The following is a 17,364-nucleotide window of genomic DNA, read 5'->3' as shown; positions in this document are numbered from 1 at the left end:
GAGCTCCAGGGATCATGGAGCTGGGGCTGAGGAGAGGGCCTCTCCAGGAGGAGACCGGCTCAGGGGGCTGGTGGGGTGTTCACAGCACACACTCGGGTCCCACTCCCAGGGGCCTGGGGACATGACCCCAAAGAGGCAGGAGCAGGCGCTTCACCTGTGGGAATCCAGGAAATCCACACTGGGGGAGAAACGTGGGGCCCACTCTATGTTTTGCTGGGTGTGTGGGGGTGGGGCCGAGACCTGAATGGGAAAGAAAGTGTCCTTTCAAGGACCTGGACTTGCCGGGGAGAGACTATGGCAGGAGAAGGGCTTGGATATTCATTTATTTTCTCTCTGGATTTCCTTCCCTTATCTACTCAGGTAGAGGCAAGTCTGTCCTTCTGGTGTGGAGGGGTCTGTGGTAGGGGGAAAATTGAAGCCACCTGCAAGACACCTTCCTTCCTGCCTGAAGGACCCACAAAGCCTGGGTCCTGAGGGTTTGGGCAGGAGGAAGCAAGAAGGTTGAAGAATCCCTCCATCCCCATGGAATCTTTTCCTTTAGAAGAGAAGTTTGTGGACCCCCAGAGCAGCAGGGCTCGGGGATGTGGCGGCCACAGGCAGTCCTGGCAAAGAGCCCTGGGGCCCAGGGGTGGGTGGAGGGAGCGAGTGATGGGCATCTTGGAAGCCACGTGTGTGGGCAACACTTTGGTAACCAGAACCCACCCTCCCCTTCTTTCCCTGCCCCAGAATGTTCGGCCTTGCCTGAGACCTCACACCCCAACAGCTCTAGGGGAGTGGGGAGATGGGCTGGCCGGGACTTTCTGGGGTAGGAGAGGGGCTCGTAATAAAGTTTAAATTTAGAGAGAATAATGAGGCAGCATCTCCATTTGCAGGCTGGGAGCGTACCCTGGGCCCAGGTTACAGCTCTTGTCCAACCGGGGGCTGTGCAAGAAAGAGCGAGTGCTTTGTTCCTGGGAGTCCTAGCCCTCCTCGAATATTCTGGAGAGCTCTTTTGTGGTGGGGAGACCCAGCAAAGGCTAGGCCGCACACACAGGTTGCTCAAGGTCACCCTGTGAAAAATTCAGTGGGAGATCAAGGTCCGTTTTTCATTTTGGGTTTTTTTGGAGCTAATTCTGGGACATGGGGACCTTCTGTCGCCTTCTGAGAGAGGCTTTTGATTGTACACTGGTGCCTGATGCCTGAGTATTAGAATTCACTTCCCAAAAGCACTTTAAAAATATTTAAGTATCTCCACTCTAGATCACCCGAATATCCAATAATAGCAGGTTAGTAACAAATACCTGAACTTTCCTCCCCACCGTGAAATAACACACAGCCTTTAAAAGACTTTCCTCTGCACTGTGAAATAATACACAGCCTTTAAAATGAGGATGAGGATATAGTGATGGAAAGGTCTCCGTGGAAAACTTTTTACAAGCAGATAGAAAACTGTATGTGTGATACGATTTCATGTATTAAACATTTGTATATGTTTATTTATATACATTAACAGAAGAAAAGCCCAGATAATCACGTACCAAACTCTTAATAGTGGATACTTTGGATAATAGGATTATAAGTGCTTTTACTTTTCTTATAAATATAGTATCTTTGCCCATTTAAAAATCTTTTACATTTGCCATATATCATTTCCATTATTAGGGGAAATGACTGAAGATTCAAAAACCATCCCTAATAAAAAGTATTCCATACCTTACTGAACTCCCAATATTCTTTCTCTTTCTCTGAGGTTAGGTAATGCGGAGGGCCTGGTAATATGGTCAGCTTTATATCTCTCAGAGATATGAGACTGTGGTGATAGCTATTATTATGTATAGAAAAGTAGAATAATTAATAACCAATAAGCACTCCCCCTATTTGACTGCCAGAGTGACAGTCTAGTGGAAAGAGGCTTCTAGAAGGTATTTTTCTTCTACTTTACCTGCCTAGGGACTGGAGGGACATCTTCATGAAGGAATACAGCGGCAGTCACAGGAGGCAGGAGCACCGAGGGACCCTGGCATGTGGCCGACACAGTCTCCTGGAGAGCCCGAGACGGTGCCCTGAGACAGTGCCCTGATGGACAAGGACAGGAATATGTTCATACCTCCTGCCCACTTGACCAAGGACCAGGATGAGAGGCCAACGGGTACCTGCTGGTTTCTGGGTCATGGCTCTGTGGCTCAAACATTAGCTTTTACCTAAATGTCTTTCTCAAATAGGCACATTGAAAGAGGACTTAGTGCCAGGCGCAGTGGCTCACACCCGTAATCCCACCATTTTGGGAGGCCGAGGCGGGCGGATCACTTGAGGTCGGGAGTTCGAGACCAGCCTGGCCAATGTGGTGAAACCTCTACTAAAAGTACAATTAGCCGAGCATGGTGGCTGGTGCCTGTAATCCCAGCTACTCAGGAGGCTGAGGCAGGAGAATTGCTTGAACCAGGGAGGTGGAGGTTGCAGTGAGCCAAGATCGTGCAACTTGCACTCCAGCCTGGGAGACAGAGCAAGACCCCATCTCAAAAAACAAACAAACAAACAAACAAACAAACAAACAAAAAAACAGGAAAAAAAAGAGGACTCAGGATTTTAGACAGCATTGCTTAGTGCACAGTGACTCACAGGACTGCCTCATGATGGGCCAGACTGTTGCAACTCGTTGGTTGGGAAACTGACAGAGGGAATGTTTTATGTTTTCTGTTTAACTCTCTCCCTGCAGCCTCTCACCCCAATATAGCAACTCCTTTCCCTACAGAATAGATATTATTTTGGTCTCAGGATCCGTTAAAACATTTAAAAATTATTGGGGACTCCAAAGAACTCGTGTTGATGTGGGGTATATATATATATATATATATATCAATATTTACCGTGTTCGCAACTAAAACCGATAAATATTTAAATATTTAAGTATGTTTTTATATATTTATAACTTAATAGAAATAAACCCATTACTTGTTCACATAAAACATATTTTCAGCAATTCTATTACTGGGAACGTACCCAAAGGAATATAAATTGTTTTGTTATAAAGACACATGCACACGTATGTTCATTGCAGCACTATTCATAATAACAGAATTAACCTAAATGCCCATCAATGATAGACTGGATAAAGAAAGTGTGGTACAAATACACCATGGAATACTATGCAGCCATAAGAAAGAACGAGATCATGTCCTTTGCAGGGACGTGGATGGAGCTGGGGGCCATTATTCTTTCAGACTAATGCAGGAACAGAAAACCAGATACTGCCTGTTCTCACTTACAAGTGGGAGTTAAATGATGAAAACACAGGGACACACAGAGGGGAACAACACACTCTGCGTCTTACTGGAGGGTGGAGGGTGGGAGGAGCGAGAGGATCAGGAAAAATGGCTGATGGTACTAGCCAGTAATACTTGGGTGATGAAATAATCCGTACAACAAACCCCCATGATGCAAGTGTACCTATGCAGCAAACCTGCACTTGTGCCCCTCAACTGAAAATACAAGTTCAAGAAAAACAACATTTTAAAATGAAAAATAACTATTTTCCAAGACAAGGAATAGGGAGAAGAGTGGCACTTTACAAAATAGTTTTGCAAATATCTTTCATGCTTGGCTTTCCAGAAGCAAATCTGCATCTACGCTCAACCTGTGGCAAAATGTTTCGGAGCGTATGATTATCCAGCCTCACACAGGTATGCAGCTGGGGAAGGAGGGAGCATTTGAATAGTCTTTTCAAAAAATTGTGGATATTCTTCTTTGATATTACATCAAAATTTGACAAGTGGTAGTTTCTGAAAGGTGAGTTGCAGTGTGGAATCTGAGGCCATATCAGAGACTTTTTCATACCGTTAAATGAAAATCCACTGGTCTCTTTTGCCCTTTGAACACATCTGTTACCCATGCATGGTTTTGTAACGCCATGCATTGGTCACTTGGAAAATACTGGTTCACTGGTTGAACAATTACATATGTAATGTTTAAAAATCACATTCATTAGGCCAGGTGTGTTGGCTCACACCTGTGATCTCAGCACTTTAGGAGGCCGAGGTGGGAGGATTGCTTGAATCCAGGAGTTCAAGACCAGCCTGGGCGACATAGTGAGACCTCGTCTCTACAAAAAATTGAAAAATTAGCTGGGTGTGGTGGTGTGTGCCTGTAGTCCCAGCTACTTGGGAGGCTGAGGTAGGAGGAGGATTGCTTGATTGTGGGAGAGAGATCGAGCCTGTAGTGAGCTGTGATCATGTCACTGAACTCCAGCCTGGGTGACAGAGTGAGACCCTGTCTCGAAAAAAAAAAAAAATCACATTCATTAATGTCACCACCAATCTCATTAGAAAAGCTGCTAGGTACTGGAGAGGCTCAAGTTCACAGCGACAAATATAAACTTTCAAAAATTCCAATTTTCATTCAGAAGCTCAAAATGTTTTAATGGCCAACAAATACTGTCAGTTGTTTTCCTTGAAGTGACAGGCTCACTTCATCCATTCTCAAAAAAATGTCTGCCAAATACTAGGTCTCAGTGATCATGGATCGCCCATCAGCTGTTCTTTCCAACATGAAAAAAAGAACAGCTGTTCTTTCTTTCCATGAAAAAAGCTTACCTTGCTACTCATTTAATCAATCACACAATGCTTTCCTCATGACAATCATCACATTTCAATATCAGCAGACTTTTAAAAATGTACAAGCGGCCGGGCGCGGTGGCTCAAGCCTGTAATCCCAGCACTTTGGGAGGCCGAGACGGGCGCATCATGAGGTCAGGAGATCGAGACCATCCTGGCTAATACGGTGAAACCCTGCCTCTACTAAAAAAATACAAAAAACTAGCCGGGCGTGGTGGCAGGTGCCTGTAGTCCCAGCTACTCGGGCGGCTGAGGCAGGAGAACGGCGTGAACCCGGGAGGCGGAGCTTGCAGTGAGCTGAGATCCGGCCACTGCACTCCAGCCTGGGCGGCAGAGCAAGACTCCGTCTCAAAAAAAATAAAATAAAATAAAATAAAAATGTACAAGTAAGCTTTGAAATTTAATAAAAATAATTCTGCTGCTCCAAGGATATTTTAAGTGCAACCAGCTCTTTGTTTGTTTGTTTAGTGAGACAAGGTGGCAGGGGAGAGTGTCATGATACCTGGCACAGGGTTCCTAATTCATGCTAAGGCACTGGTTTTACCCCTGTTGCTTTTGACCTCACCGCAAATATCAACACGATGAAAAGGGCAAAAAACTTTGGTATTACTGTGAAAATAGTTTTGACCTTCCAGGCCCTCAGGAAGGGTCTTGGAACACCCTGTTCCCGAGTAGATCCATGGACAGGCTTTGAGAGCCGGGTGCCTGGAGTGCTGGGACTCAGGAGTGTGAACTGGATGTAGAATTCCCCGGGGCTGCAGGCGTCAGGTAAGGACGCTGGAATTCTGGTGGGACGGTGCTGGCCCTGCAGAGAATAGTATTAACAAAGAACTCAACAGATACAGATCAAAGGGACCTGCCCCCCACCCCCACCTGCCACACACACACCAACTGCAGCTGCTTTCTTTGAAAACTAGAAACCCTAAAGCCAGAAGGCCCAAGGTGATTTGCTTTTCCCCCTGAAGTGGTATTGTAACAGCCTTTGTTAAGAAGAATTTGTTAAGTAGCCTTTTAAATGTGCCTCTCCTGCTGGGTGCTATAAAGATATGAAGATTCGCCAATCTGTAGCCATTCCAGTGACCCTGCTGGAATGGGTGTGGCTGAGTGGTCTCTTTTCCTTGATAAAGCCATCCACCAGCCCTAACATTTGCTCATCAACTTCCTTCCTCCCCAGTGTAATTATTAGCACTTTTATGTAACTGAACCCAGCTTCCACTGCTCACCACTTGAAAGCTGAACTCAAGAGACAAGGGTTGGCGGGAGGAAAAGCAGGTTTATCTGGAGAGCCAGCAAATAAAGGAGATGGTAGTGAGCTAGTGTTCTAAACCTTTATACCATCTCAAAAATTTCAGGCTGGTCAGGGTTTTTTTTTTTTTTTTTTTTTTCATGGGAGGGGGATATGGTGAAGAAGGGAGGATTAGCATCAAGAGGTGATCGAGGACTGCAGACATCTGGGTCCCCGTGAGGGTCCGAGAAGTCTGGAAACTTCTTTGTCCTTGGTGAGGTCACAAGGCACCTGTAAATCTTTAACAAAACATAGTTAATTGTTTATATGCTTTACCTTTAATCTCAGAGTGCGTTTCAAAAACTACATGATTTCTGTGTTTATGTATTATCTCAGAGCTCTAAAATTATCCTAGCATCCACACAGGAATGGGTAAAGGCCCCTTAAACAAAAATGGAGTTAGTTACGTTAGTTCTTTTACTGTTTCACGGTTCCATTTTTAATGTCAGACATGGATTTGCTTACTATCCATTGAGCAATTACTATCCTTTGTGTTATGTCTCCATGTCACAGATGATGAATACGAATTAAAGTTGGACAACTAGCAAGTTTAGAACTTGGACTGGGACCTAGATCTTCCAATTCCTACAGCTAGCCTCCCTTTCCATTTTCTCTGTGGTCATCACTGATGCAGTTTTTGACCGTCTTGTCCAGAAGCTGGCAAACAGACAGCAGAAGCCAGGACTGGCCCAGCCTTAGATGGCTTTCAGTGCAGGAAAGTATCAAGACAGGCTTCTTCCTAGCGTACAAATCTCTCCACCTTTTCTGCTAAGCAACTCATGCATGCAGCTGCCAATCTAACACCTCTATTTGCATGTTTAATCACCATCTCAGGCTAATGTGACCAAGCAGACTTCTTGGCCTTCATCCCTGCCTCCTCTAGTCTTCTCATCTCTCTCTCTCTTTGTGAGACAGAGTTTGGCTCTGTCACCCAGGCTGGAGTGCAGGGGCGCCATTTTGGCTCACAGCAACCTCTGCCTCCTGGGCTCAAGCCATCCTCCCAACTCAGTCTCCCGAGTAGCTGGGTCTTCCCATCTCTTTAAAAAACAATTCGTTCAATTGTTCAGAACAAAACCCTAGAGTCATATTTAATTCCTCCCTTCCTCTTGGCACTTCTAAGCCAATCATTCAGCTCTACTTTGAAATGTTTCTTTACTCAACCACTGCACCAAGCCACCATCACCTTGAGGCAGGAATATTCAATGACCTCATAAGTGGTCTCCCTATTTATGTTATATTCAATGAATGTCTTTTCTTACTCAAAATCCTAGAAAGGCCTCTCTTCACCATCCATGACTGTTTCCCGCCTTCCTCGCTGTGATCCCATCGTTGACCACTCAAGACTATGTTCCAGGCTACTTTCTGCTCCTTGAGCAACACCCTTAGTGTGATTCCCACTTTTGTGACTTCGCATGAGTCCCCTGTCTGCCTGGACACTCTGCCCCCAACCTTGAAGTGCTGACCCTTCCCTGCCACTCAGTTGAAAGTCAAATTCCATTTCCTTGTGAGGGCTTCCCTGAATACCCACTTTTAATTAACTATCTCTGCCTCCTCCCATCACTTCTGTTTTACCCCAACTTTTAGTCCCTTCCCATCTTAGTTTCACAAGAGCCAGGGCTGTTTCTGACTTCTTTCCCTGTCAGGCCTCCTCAGATAGGACAGGTCCTCTGCCTCACTGACTTCAATCAGTATTTGCTAAATAAACAGAGCACAAGAGGATCATGTTGTCACCAAAGAGCAGCTCCGCCTCCAATGGCACAAGGATTGTTGGAACCTCATCCTTCCTTCAAGTTCTGGTTCAAAAAATTCCATGCTATCCCTCAAATGGCCTTGGCCAAGTGCCTGTTTTATTTGCTGTGTTGTCTGTTATTTCTTCCCCACTGTCCTCAATTGCCATGTGACTTGGTGGTGACTGGAGACCTCCATGCTGGCCCCTGGGAGCAGCTGCTAAGACTTGGCGCCTCAGGACACCTTGGTACCTGTGGACATCGACCGCCAGGCTTCTCCTCTGTTCGTGTCTCTGCAAGAATGAGAAACTGCCCCATACCATTTGTGTTGTGTAGGCCTCAGGAGGCATGGACTCACACACCCAGCTTCCTGCAAGCCCTCTGGTGCATCGCAGTGTTCACCCCCAGCTGTCTATTATGGCCACCACCCAGGGCCTCTGGTGTAGGCTCCTTAGAGAGAGGCCAGGAAGCTGCTGAAGTGATACATACCAGCAAGTCTCAGGGGAAGACTTCTCTCCTTAGTAAAGAACCTGTGGAGGTCAGGAAGACACTCCAGACTCAAAGCTGAATTTGAAAGTTAAGCTGACAGCCCAACTAGGGCAGATTGGAGGAGCCAGGTGGAAAGAGGATGTGGAGGATTCAGGAAAGAGGTGGAAGGAGAAGCCTGGAAGGGCGGCCCTGCTCCTGGAGCATGGCCAGCGGCACTTCATCAGGACCTCGACCTTCACCCACTGGCAGGAGGGTGTTCCTCACATGACTTGTAGGATTACCGGGGAAACACACAAATGGAAGAATTAAAAAGTATCTGCTAGGAGCCCCCGCGCTCCCCACAACTCATCACAGAGCGAACTCCTTAGCTACTTCTTTTCTTGGGCTGTCTTTTCATTTGGCCTGTTTGCCTGACTGGACTGTGGGGTCTTTGTTCCCAGCATCAAAATTTCCTACCAGCGGCTTCCCATCATGAGCTCCCTTCCAGTCTTCTGGAAATTGTCAGATGTGCCCGGATTTGTAGGGCCTGCACGAGATATATTGTCAATCTGGGATTTCTGCAGTTCACACTCCAGTGTGCCACAGCAACCACATGGAGATGGAGGACGTGAAGATGAGCTACCGGAGACGCTGATGAAACGTGTATGAGGACGGCAATGCTATCTGTGTCCTGCCCGTGGAATTGACCAGATACTGCGGCTTCCTTTTGCTTCCCAGGGCCCGGATTGACCTGAAAATTGATATGCTTTGCTCTATACTCCATCTCCCATTGACCATGGGGTGACAACACCCTTTTTCAGTCAGCCTCGCTGCTTCCCCGCAGATGGTGGGATTTCCTGCAGGACCATGGGCCCGGGTCTTCCTTTCCTACCGTCTCTTGAAAGCCTCCTCCAGATGTGCTGCCTGGCTCAGCTCTTTGGGTGACTTTTGTTCTGTCTCAGGTGACTCATTAAGATTCACACAGGGCTGTGTCCCGGGCTGGGCTGGAGTTGACATTCAGGGAGGAGACCACTGTTCTGGAACAGAGCAGTGATTGGTTTAATTGAAATCTGATAGACCATCATGTAAAAACCTGGTATGTAAGCATGTTCCCTGAAGCCTGCAGGGCCCTGCGCGGCCTCTTGCCTGGTCATCACATACAGGCGGTCCTCTTGCATGGTTGGGGGCCTCACCTGCATCACGGGTCCCCAAGCCAAACAATGGGATTGTACGGAGACCGTCCTGGGCAGGTCCCCACGTCAGGTCTTGCAGTTTGCAGCAGGTAGCCCTGGGCTATCCTGCCATGCAAGAGCTGCCTTCTCAGCACAATGGAGTTCTACGGCTGCCTCGGCTGCAGAGGTCAGCTCCGGAGCCTTGCTGAGCACCTCCATGGATGCATTTCGCAAAGGGCTGAGTAAGAGGCATTAACGTGGCCTGACAGCAAGTGGGATTAAACCAGGATTAAATGATCAGCCCTAAACCAATGCAGACCAGTAAGAGGTCTCATGATAAAAGCAGCCAAATACTAAAAAAAAAAAATCTATTCTTGGACTTATTACTTTCCTGGGAAGAGGGTTATTTCTTGTGAAATATGCAGGGATTGGAACTTTCCCGAACAGCCCACAGTGAGCTCACTCACTGCCCTGCCTGTGCTGGGGGGTGGTGGGTAGTGAGAGGTGCAAGTGAAGGGCCTGGTCAGAGGCAGAGGGAGGAGAGGGGACGGGGGGATGGGGAGGGAGAATGGGGGATTCACTCTGGGAGAGTTTCATTTGTATGATCCACTGACCTTTCACCCTGATGCTTGATGTTTTGAAAAAAATGACAGAAAATATGGGCCGGGCGCTGTGACTCACGCCTGTAATCACAGCACTTTGGGAGGCTAAGGCAGGCGGATCACGAGGTCAGGAGTTCAAGACCAGCTGGCCAACATAGTGAAAGCCCGTTTCTACTAAAAATACAAAAATTAGCCAGGTGCGGTGGCCCATCCCTCTAATCCCAGCTACTTGGGAGGCTGAGGCAGGAGAATTGCTTGAATCTAGGAGGCAGAGATTGCAGTGAGCCGAGATGGTGCCTCTACACTCCAGGCGCTGGGTGACAGAGCGGGGCTCTGTCTCAAAAAAAAAAAAAAGAAGTAGGAGGATGTCATTGAGGGGCTTAGCCACATGCTACTGATCTTTTTATACCAAGATGCATTTGATGATTAGCTAAGTAGGACAATTTGTTACTTTAAGCCTCTACAACCAAAGGGGCAAGATAATTATCTCCCAGAGAACAAGCTGATCTTCCTTGAAGGATAAGGAGTTTCCCAAGCAGCAGGAAGAGCTTCTGTTCCCAATTCCAGCCTTTGAAGTTTATGCTTCAGAAGCAAACCTTAGCATTTAATACAGGAAGGCGTGCACGTGCGTGTGCATGAGTTTGTACCCACACATGTGACTCAAGCATCCCTGTGACAATGGGTTGCCTGCGGGTTAGTGTGGGATGTGTGGAGAAGGTAGGAGGGTTTAGGGCGTGGGCTCAGTACCCTGATGAGAGATTTAAAGCAGGCAAAGGAAATGGGCAAAATGCAGCTCCCATTTCACCATTTCTTCAGACCCTGCGTTAGTTATTTACTGCTGTGGTTTTAAACTCTGCTCTTCGAAACTGCTGAGTTCTGCAGAGGTCCTTTGAGAGGTGCGTGGGGGCGAGGGAAGGTGAGGGGCAGGAGCCCAGGCCACCTGGCCGCCTTCCTTTCCCCTCCTCTGCTTTCAGCTGTTTCATATGCATTATGCAAATCACAGCTTTCATGGCTCAGGTCCTCAAGTGTACAATGGGCATCAGGGCAGCGTCCAGGTCAGAGGGTGACCAGAGTGACATGAATTAAGACATGAGAGGACTCCAAAGAGTGGTCAGGCCTCTGACGTCCCAAGAGCTCCATAAATAGTCACTATTTATTTTGTGTTACTGGGGGATACACTTTTCATTTGTAAGATGACTTCCATGGGGCCCCACCCCTCATGACCCCGTCTCACCCACTGCAAATACCATCCCATGGAGGGGCAGGACTTGAGCCTATGAATTTGAGGGGGATGCGGTTCAGTCCAAACCTCTTTGTGTTTCTGTGTATCCATTTCTGCATGTATAAAACGAAGAGAACAGACAGCTTCTGACCTCATCTCTAAAGGCGCACGAAGGAGGCAGAAAGGCCCTGGCCTGAGACTGAGCGAGTCTGCCAGCGACAGGCCGGATTTGCTGCTTCCGCGCGGGGAGGCCCTCGGAAGGGTGGCAGGTGCCCACGGTGAGGAAGGGGTGGGAGTGAGGGGTGGGTGTCCCAAGAGAACTCAGTGAAGAAGGCCATTAGAGAGGAAATGAGGGAAATGGGGTGTGCGAAGCTCTGAGCTTTTTCTCCCAAGTTTGGCTGAGGACATACCATGGGTTAGTATCTGCCGCGAGGGAATCTTGGTGGGTGAGGAAGGAAGAAGACATGATAGAGAACTGGAGACAAGAAGGGAGGAAACCAAAAGGAACAGGGAGGAGAAAGGGCTTCTCTGGAGCTGCTTGCTTTTCCCAGATTCTCCTGCCATTCCTGGCTCCAGGGAGTCCTGAAGGAATGACGGTTAGGGCGGAGAATCCTGCAGAGGAAAGAAGAGAACGCACGGATGAGAGCCCACACACGGCTTCTTGGAGGGGAGCGGGGAGCAGGGGCTCTGAGGTTGCAGGTCGCAGGCTCCAGGGAAGGAAGTTCTCCATGGGAACCTTCTTATGAATTCCACCGAGGTGCGTCCGGCACAGACCTGAAGGCGGCCACATTTGTGGAAATGAGGTTTGACGTGCATTTCGGATCCACAGAGAAGGTGGACTCTGTTTTGGAGAATGGACCGGGAGGGGGGAAAAAAAGGACTTTAAATGCTGGCAGAACTTTGTATTCCACTCATTCATGCATTCATTCATTCATTCATTCAGCCATCCATCCTTTCCTTATTTATCAGATTGGCGCGCACTAAGAGTCCACTTTGTGTCAGCGCCCCGCCTGGCCCGAGGACCTCAGGGTGGTTTCAGCAAAGTTCCACCGCCAAGGAGCTCACTGGGCCGTGTTTCCTGCCAGGCCGCAGACATTCTTGTTGCAGCCCGAGGAGGTTCTGTGTGAGATCTCACCCTGAGGGAAGAAACAGGCGGAGGCCCGGGATTTGTCCAATGACACCCATGATGGTGAGAGACGGGGAGGGTGCGGGGGGTGCTGACGCCCACTCCCAGCTGGATGCCTCCCTCCCACCCGCATGTCCTTTCCCAGACCCCAAAGCTTCCTGCCTGGTCTCAGTTCTTAGGCGAAGAGGGATTAGAAGCTGTAACAGGTGTTTCTGCTAATGGGATGTGGCAGAGCAGCCTTTGCGGGTTCTCTGTCACCCCGTGAGATGTCCCAGCAGGAAGCCTGGCGTGTCTCCACTGAGAGCTCCACGGAGCGGCTCTGGCTCCCTGAGAAGTGGAGGCCTGAGCAGTAGCGGCCTTCCCTTTGCAGAGAGAAGGCGCGGGGTGGGGGAGAAGACCCTGGTGCCAGCTTCATAGGAGGTGGAAAGGAAGCCGTATGACAGGAGAAGGAACCAGGTTTGGGGTTCAAGGCGCCAGCCACTGGGAAAAAGAGCTGCCCCGAGTTGCAAAACTCTGGATCCTATATGGATAAACTATGCCCTGAGGAAGGAATCTCAGATGTATCTTAGGAGAAAATGTCCTAGCTTGGGAAACAAACACAACAGGATCGTGAATCCAAATATTTCAAGTGGGTTTAGAGGACTGGAGTTCTAAGCGCTGCTTTGACTGTAAGTGATCACACCCCACAATGTGCTGAAGAAAGGAAAACGGGCCAGTATCCACGGGGACCATGGGCAAGGAAAACGCGAGTGTGCGATGTGTCAAAGCGAGACATATGTGTATAGTAATAGAATCAAGTAATAGATAGTAATAGAATCCAGCTGATGTATTTGGCAGGGGCTGCGGGAGGATGAGGCAACTCCCATCAGAATAGAAAGATATTAACACAGTAACAAAAGGGGGGCGCGAGGAAGCGCGGTTTTGTTTTTAAGATGCCAGAAGGTAGTCAGACATGCTAAGAACAAAACAAACACAAACAAAAACCGGCAAAGAAAGCTCTTCGAGAAGAGTAAGGCTAGTGATCTTCGGGAATCAAATCGTTATTTCCACACGCGTCATGGAGAACACAGACATTAAAGCACAAAGGAGAAACTTAAAAGAAAGTAGGAGGGAGAAGTCAAAGCTCAAGTAAAGAGATTTTTAACCTAGAGAAGCCGAGTTACCAAGGAAGAGAGAAGACCAAGCCAGCTTGTCGCAGAATGTTCTGGAAGATAAGATAATGATAGACTTACATAGAGACTGACCAAGATGATAGTGAGTTCTTGGTGAAATTGCTTCCAAGGATTTTATACGAGTGTATTTCACAGAAATGTACAGTAACCAGATGACCGCATTAAAATTTTAAAACTGCCGGGCGTGGTGGCTCACGCATGTAATTCCAACACTTTGGGAGGCTGAGGCGGGCAGCTCACTTGAGGCCAGGAGTTCGAGACCAGCCTGACCAACATGATAAAACCCTGTCTCTATTAAAAATACAAAAATTAGCAGGATGTGGTGGCACGTGCCTGTAATCCCAGCTACTCGGGAGGCTGAGGCAGGAGCATCACTTGAACCTGAGAGGTTGCAGTGAACTGAGATCGTGCCACTGCACTCCAGTCTGACTCCATCTCAGATAAAATAAAATAAAATAAAAATTTAAAACTGACTCATACAGTTAAGTGTGTTTCCAAAGGACATAATTGGTGGGAGGCAGAGCCAGGCCTGAATTGCCACCTCTTTCTGGCACAGCCAGTGCTCTTTCTCCCCCTCCCTGCCACCAGCGCAGGCCCCTGCCCATGCTGGGCCCGGTGAAACTGTGAATGTTCTTTTCCACTTGGGGGTGGGGGACAACGCTGGGGCCTTGGGCTGGGCTTCTGTGCTAGAAAGCCTTGCCGTCGAGCCTGAGCTGCTGGAGCTGAGTTTTGTCTTCAATGGCTTATGAAGGAAAGATGAAGCTATCAGATAATGAGCAGACGCTATGGTGCCCTGGATAAGAGCCTGGGTTCTGGCGTCAGGCAAACCTAGATTTGCATGTCTACCTCTTTGATGAACTGGTTTTGTGACCTCACTAAGCCTCAATTGCTTCATCTGCTTACTCTTATTTTAATAAGAATAAAAGGAGAGGAAGAATGAGGTCATGCATCAAAGCCCTTAGCACAGCGCCTGGCACATAGAAAGGGCAGGTGCACATTGCCTGTCCTCCTCAGGTAACCGGGGCAGCGGTGGCTTCGATGTGGTTCTGCCCAGTTTGGGCACCGAGGTGTGGCCAGGCTGCAATGGATGTTTAAGTAAAGGACAAAGCTGGTGGCAGCTGACTTTACTAAGCCCTGGCGCAAGGGATTCTCCGAAACTCCACCGCAGAGGGTGGCATGAACCCCAGGGCTGGGGTTCACTCAGCACAGAGTTGTTCTGTGTCTGGGGAACTTGAGGACGTCACACCAACGTCCCGCCCTCATGTACTCGTTATGAACTAGTGACTTCTCATGAACCGGCGAAAGCCAATGTGAAGCTCCAGAACAGGGAAGAAGCAACTTCCTGAGAGAAGGAAGCAGGAAGGAGGAACAGCCCCGGTGCTAGCAAAGCCGTGGTTGACTGAACCAGATTGTGGGAAGGAGAGGGAAGGCAAGCTACAGCGGTACAGAAAGGGCTGTGGGCATCTTATCCCAAGGCGGGAGGAGGAAGGAGGAGACACAGCCAGCCAGGTCCAGGACGTCCCAGCCTCCGGGCCAGCAGAAACGCCAACGCTTCTTAAATGTCACCCAGTTGAGGAGAAGAGGGTGTGGGAGTACAGCCTGTCCTAGAAAAGAACAGAGAGAGTGAAACTGCTGTTGGGGATGAGTGGCGGAGGACATCTGGGTTGATAGGAAAGTGGGATGTAGCAGCTGGGGAAGATTTCGTGCTGGAAAAGAACAGCAAATGTGTGTGTATCTTTTACAATGAAACCTCCACCCAAGAGCCGGGGGATCCAAGAAGAGACCTGAAAACATATTTGTGGAAACGGCGTAGAGTCCTCGGAAGTGGGGTTTTAAAGATGTCCAAGTCCAGTGGGATGGACCCTGGGTAATGGTCAGGGGTCGGGGGGAAGAGGGGCCCAAGGAGCCGTCAACCCGTGGTTGGGATCAGGAGCCAGATGAGCCTGAGGAAGCACCTGGACCCAGGGCAGCCGGTGTGGGACGAACACCACATGAGTCTCGGGCATATATTTTGATTCCAGCCTCCCTTACGAGGGGCAGCTCCTTCTTTTCATTCCTTGGCTTCCCTGTCTCTGAAATGGGGGTTAACCATGAGGCTGCCCTGGGCCTGGCTGCAGGCACAGGAGGAAAGGCTTGTTTGTGAATGGCTGGTGAGCGTGTCCACGCCAGCTGAGAGCATGTTTACCTGGAAGCATATTTCTTCTCCTCAAGCCACTCACTGCACACTCAGAAAATCCCAGGACCAAAGAAAGGGTCAAAGGTTTCCACAGGCCACTGGCACTGAGCTCTGGGCAAATGCAGAAACTGAGCCGAGAGGAGGAGCAGGACTGGGTCTCCTGCCTGGAAGCCCTGGTTTGCCCCGCTGCCCTTTCCCTGATTCTGAGCCCAGAGCCAGCATCTGCCAACCAGTCCACGTACATTGGACCCCGCAAGGCTGGGCCTCGGGTGAAGGGCGGCTCCACCAGGGGCCCTGTGAAGTTACTCAGTCAGCGTGCCTCACTCCTGAGGTGTTGTCTGTGACCAGCCCCGACCAGTTCAAGGATGGCAGGGAGAGCACCCCTGCACTGCGGCTGGACCTCAGCCCAGTAGGTGGGGGAGGCAACAGGTATACAGGCATCCCCCCGGGAGGTCGGGGCAAAGTGCTGTGGGGGCAGGAGGGCAGTCGTGGCCTGCGGGAGGGCAGAGCTGCTTTACGGGGCTGCTTGCATCTGGATGGCTTGAGAAGGGTGTGGTAAGGGGGTCCTGGGAGGACAGGGTGCAGTGTGGGGAGGCCTGGAGAGGGAGGCTGGGTGGGAGGGCAGAAGGGTGGTTTGGGGAGGGGATCTTCCTGCCCTCCGTCCCCCTGGCCATTGCAGGCTTCACCTCCACCAGTGGCATCCTATGGGACCCAAATTCATTTCCACTATAGACACGGGGTCAGACTTGCTGGTAGCCCAGGTTCCTGTCTCTGGGCTCCCCTCCACGAAGCCTGTATGGGCAGGGCACTCCTGTCTCTTTCTCCCTCTTCCTTCTCTGGGGCAGCCCTGCTCTCCTCCCAGGACGCAGCCCCACCCAGGGCACCCTGCAGCTGAGCTTGGTGCCGGGACCGGCTCCGGCCTGGAGGGGATGCACATCAATCCCTGCAGACGGGCTGGCTCCCACAGGACAGGTTTCCCTTGGAAAGAGCTCCTAAGAGCGGGGAGCGGCCAACCGTACCCTGGAACTACACTGAGGGCCCTCCTGTCGAGGGGACTGAGCCTGTGAGGTCAGTAGGAGTGGAGTGTAGGCACTGGGCTGCTGTCAGGCCAGAGGGAGGAGGCGGCTCTCCCAGGCTCACTGCTCTGCTGAGTCAAAGCCAGTGCCCTTCCTGTCTCTGCCAGGCCCATGTGTCCAACGGCAAGCGCAGAGGAGAGCAAGTGCCAGGGGGAGAGGACACCGTCTGGCCAGCCCTGTCCTCCACAGACAGCCCTATGGTTCTGCATGGCGCCCGCCTCCTTTCCTCTCTGACCACAAACTCACATCTCTCTTGCTTTCCTGGCCCCTGTTGGACCTCAGGGCCATTGTCTCCTTGCTTGGCACCATCCGGGTATGAAGTGCCATGGCATGGAGGTGTTGCTTCCCAAAAGCCTCTGAGCGGCCACCCACTTACTGGATGGGCCACTGGCCAGGCACCCGCAGCTGCTGGTGGGAGGTGGGGTCTCAAGAGGGTAGAACTCACAACGGGAGGGAAGACTGGTCCCTTGCCTTTGTAGGATGCCTTGCAGGCTACAGGCACCTTCCCATTCGCTTCTTGCAGCAGCCCCATAGCAGGAAGAGGCAGGGATTCCTAACCTCCTCTACAGTGGGTGCAACCAGAGCTCCTAAGTCGAGGGCCTCCTTGTCTCCAGCTTTCCCTGGGATGGGCCCTACTCGGGAGCCTGAGGTGGGAGGACTGCTTGAGCCCAGGAGGCACAGGTTGCAGTGAGCCAAGATTGTGCCACTACACTCCAGCTGGGGCGACAGAGCAAGACACTGTATCAAAA

The 17,364-nt window shown here is 50.0% G+C and overlaps 1 protein-coding gene across 7 annotated transcripts in view; it reads left to right on the top strand.

Annotated features, from left to right (window-relative positions):
* The first annotated feature begins 15,809 nt into the window (after window positions 1-15,809).
* CALML5 (calmodulin like 5) overlaps window positions 15,810-17,364 on the top strand; it is a 9,553-nt gene continuing 7,998 nt past the window's right edge. For 2 of the 7 annotated variants that reach the window (XM_017872444.1, XM_017872439.1), the window contains exon 1: window positions 15,810-15,968. The gene's annotated coding sequence lies outside the window, so the exon portion shown is untranslated. Of the gene's footprint in view, window positions 15,969-16,013; window positions 16,095-17,364 lie in introns of those variants that run through there. The other 5 variants (XM_017872436.1, XM_017872438.1, XM_017872440.1 and 2 more) reach the window with 4 other exon arrangements.

This window comes from Rhinopithecus bieti, unplaced genomic scaffold (genome assembly GCF_001698545.2).
Source record: "Rhinopithecus bieti isolate Rb0 unplaced genomic scaffold, ASM169854v2 scaffold_6933, whole genome shotgun sequence".
Classification (NCBI taxonomy): Eukaryota; Metazoa; Chordata; class Mammalia; order Primates; family Cercopithecidae; genus Rhinopithecus; species Rhinopithecus bieti.
Note: the sequence above shows the minus strand (reverse complement) of the source record. Positions and strands in the feature narration are given on the sequence as shown.